This window comes from Mauremys mutica, chromosome 13 (assembly GCF_020497125.1).
Source record: "Mauremys mutica isolate MM-2020 ecotype Southern chromosome 13, ASM2049712v1, whole genome shotgun sequence".
In the NCBI taxonomy this organism is placed as follows: domain Eukaryota; kingdom Metazoa; phylum Chordata; order Testudines; family Geoemydidae; genus Mauremys; species Mauremys mutica.
In genome coordinates this window covers 24,527,338-24,531,211 of record NC_059084.1, presented here as the reverse complement: position 1 = coordinate 24,531,211, position 3,874 = coordinate 24,527,338, and the positions used below count along the sequence as shown (strand labels likewise).

Genomic DNA, 3,874 nt, shown 5'->3' with positions numbered 1-3,874 from the left:
TCCATCGTGCTGCTGCTGCTGGACAGAGACATATTACTGCTGCACAGGAGGCTGTTTACCTGCATCTGCCTTTTGTGCTTGTGCTGTTAGCAGTCACCACATCAACTCAGCACCGAGTTCCAGCTCATTTACCTTAATCTCCCTCTGAGACAGCTGGGAGGATTTCAAAAGAGAGAGAGACTCTACCACTTCAGAGGAAGCCAACCTGCAGTCTCCCCAGAGCATGGTGGTCTCATTCTGCTCACTGATGTACGATCATAGGCTGGGTGTGGCAGGGTTACTCCGGCACGGCTGCTGTAATTCAGATTCCCCATATCCCTCAAAGGGGTCAATTGCAAAACTCAAGTTTAGACTAGAGAATAGGCATTTTCCATAGACAGCCTGCTACGGGCAAAATTCTGCTCTCAGATCCAGGATCCCAAACCTTAGCGGATCTGCAAGCAGAAGTCTGCCCTACAGATAAATTTTACTCACATACGAACTACCAAGGGGCTTTGAACCAGAGTCCCCAGATCCTTTGAGGAGGTTTGGATTCAGGTCCTGAGCACAAACTTCACAGCCAGCTCCATCGCTGTGGTAGGCTAAGCCAAACTCCAGCATCCCAACGCTCCCAGACTTTGAGTGAGGTCTGTCCGGGATTTAAATGGCATGACTTGGACCTGCCCCCGACATAAATGCAGGACTTCTACACCCAGCCTGCAGCAGGATTCATTCCCCTCCAGCTGCATTTTGACACATTGGCTTTTATTTTATTCTGTTGGGTTCATAGGTTTTTAATTATTTTTATAAAATGATGATGATGTACAAATTGAAAGATAGCCAAGCTGAACTAGCATTCCAGGCACAACATTAACGATCCCAGGGCTCTTTTCATAAGGTCCTACCTACACCCCTGCTAGGTAGTACTGCATACCAATTAGCTGCCATCCTCTACCCCAGAGGGAGCTGCATTTCAGTGGTACCACATGGTTGCACGTCACAAAGATGATCCTCCCCAAAAGTGAAAGCAAAAAACTGGAAAATGTTTGTTTTCACAGTCTATGTTCATTTTTTTAAATAAATATTGAGTTTGGGATTATTTCTTTTTAATGGAAACTTTAGCCCAAAATGAAAATGTTTGTTTTGGACAAAAGACAGCTGTTTGATACAAAAATGTTTCAAAAGACAGTTTTCCACTGGCTCCATCCCATAGACAGAACCACTTCCCCTCCTCAGCCTTCCCCCAGGTGAAACCACTGTGACTGTTGGAAGGAAGGAGGAGTGGTTAAAAGCAAGAGAAGAGCGAAAGCCCAGGAGCAGCAAGGGATGGAAGCTTTGCAAAAGCAGCATCCAGAGACGCTGGCACCTCCTTCACCATAGCCCAGGTCTGGCTCGCTCTCAGAACTGGGCTGCTGCCAGCTGATTAGTTACAGACCATGAAGTTATTCTTCTTTCTTCTCCTTTTTAATTTCGTTCTGCCAGCTCCCATCAGGCCGGGTTTTCAGTGACACTGCAGCATCAAGATGGAGCCCTGCTGTGCTTTCCCGCTGAGCACGGGAGGGAGACAAAGGACAGACAGGTAGCCAGACTTATGTACAATTGCTAAGTTTTGTGCAGTTCCATGTGTCACATTTTATGCAAATTACTTAACTAGCTAATTTGCATAAACACTCTTATCCTCAAACTGTTGGAGGTGTAGGGCATGGAGCTGGAGGGGAGAATGGCTGGGGCAAGCTGGTGATAAGCCCTGTCCATACTGTGTTGTTATGCACAGAAGTAACTTCATCAGCATAGCTCCACTATTGCAATCTCCCAGTGAAATTGCCTGGCACCAATATAAGCATCTGGTTGGTAGCACTGGTGCCAGCCCTGTTCACACTAGCACAGTGCATCTGCACTAGGGGTTTGCAGTGGTCTCACTGCAGCAACGTAGCTGCACCAGTGCAAAAACTCTAACCTGTGTAGACATGCTTTTTTCTGTTGATGTAGTTAAATCAGTGGGAATTTCCCTAGTGTAGACAAGCCAATAGCAACAGACAGAGTGATAGAGAGTCCAATGCTCAAACGCTGACCCCTTTCTAGAAAATCCACATCCTGCATCTGACCATTCAGCCCAAGAGGTGTCTAGTAAAGGAAGGATGGTTTGACAGCGAAGGCGCTGGCTTAAGGCTCAGGATGCTGGGGTTCTAGAGCTGCTTGGAATCTTTCCAAGAGAAAACACTCCTTCTGAAACTCAGCCTTATTTCAGAACTGGGATTTTGTGGGAACCGCTCCATGTCCCCCGAGATTTGTTCCCATTGCAACCATTCATTCCCAATGAAAGCTCTAAACACAAGCCCCTAGCCTACCAGTTGCTCTGCAGTGTGGTTTAGTTGTTAAGGGTAATTAGCATGAGCGACTCCATTTTGTGCGTGGCCTACAGGTATAATTCGCAACATAGTTCAATTTCCCCTTCCTGCATTTCTACTGTCTAGCTTTCCAATTGGGTACCTAGGTCACAGGGTAGAGGGTCTTTTCCAAATGGAACATCCACTGGAGAAGGGTGGTCTCACTGCTGCCCCACCCCCTTGTGGTTGGATGTGGCAACTCTTTCTTCTCTAGTGGCCCCAGCTGATGGTCACCTTTTCCTGCTGTGGTCTCAGCCATCTGGCCAGGTCACGGTTTAGTTCCACACCCCTTCTAAGGCACTCCAGTCCAGTCCCAAGTCCACAGAAAACAATACCAACACCTCCACTCCCTGCCGCCCCTCTGCCTGGGTGTCACTAAGGTGTGGTTTATACCTAAAACTTAGGTCACCCTAGCTACATCTGTGAACCATTTCACTCTCTGGGCAACATTGTAGGTCAACCTGACCCCCACTGTAGACACAGCTGAGCCGATGGAAGAATGGCGCCTGCCTAGGAGGTGGATTTACTACAGCAACGGAAACCCCCCTTCCACCACTGCAATAAGTGTCAACACTACAGCAGCAAAGCTGCCGCTGTCGTTGTGTGGTACTGCTTGTAGTGTAGACACACCGGGATGTTCAGCATTGACCACTCAAAGAAACCTCAACTTCAGTACTTCTAGTCCTGCTCAACTCCCAGTATGTTACCAAACCGTGTCTCATGAGAAAGTCTTGTCTCCCGAATCCCACCTCCTCAGTCTCAGCTCTGTATTGAGCCCTACTACAGTGAGAGTCCCCAACTCCTGTAGCTTCCCCTTTCACCTGTCTGTGCTCAGAGTTTTCCCTGCCTCCAATGGCCTTCCCTGACACCTTCAGTTTCCCAGGCTCCCTTCCCTAGTCCCACCCTCCTTCTTCAGGGCTTCTTGCTGGGGCTCACCCCAGTGCCTGCAAGGTTCCTGCTTGCTCTTATTTCAGAGCGCTGCCTCCCTGGAATCTCCCCTCCTGGGGCTGCCACAGGAGCTCATCCCTTCCTGCAGCTCCTCTCCACTGTCCCCAAACGTCCCTTAGGCTTTACTGTCACTGCTTTTTGGGCTTCACTACCTCCAGCTTCCACCTGGCTCAGGAGGAAATGCCTCTCCCTACAAGCTTCACTCCCCCTGGCCTCCTAGGCTTCCTCCTGGCTCAGGAACCCATGGTTTCTGGTTCTGTCTCTAGGCTTCAAGCTACCTTTAGCCCAAGAGAGAAACCCCACCTCCTGCTACCTCTCAGATAGATCCCCAGGCCATTCTTTCACTCCCCTGCGTTCATTCTTTTATGAAGACCCAGCTCCCCCCAAGCTGAGTTTGATCACTAAACAGGCCTAAGACCCCTCCAGTACCACCCACTGGTCTAACTGGGCTCAGGCTCCTGTTATCCCATGGTTAACCAGGGTGGGGGGTATGCACTGCTGATTTTTCTCTCCACTGTTCAATCAGCCCTAGATCTAATCTCAGTTCCGCCAGAGACTTC

General features: G+C 49.1%; 1 long non-coding RNA gene across 1 annotated transcript; it reads left to right on the top strand.

Annotated features, from left to right (window-relative positions):
- Positions 1 to 1,302: 1,302 nt before the first annotated feature.
- LOC123348681 lies at positions 1,303 to 3,402 on the top strand. Its single transcript, XR_006573237.1, has 3 exons — positions 1,303 to 1,364; positions 1,462 to 1,558; positions 2,822 to 3,402. It is a non-coding gene; the product is annotated as an uncharacterized LOC123348681 (long non-coding RNA).
- The last annotated feature ends 472 nt before the right edge of the window (positions 3,403 to 3,874 follow it).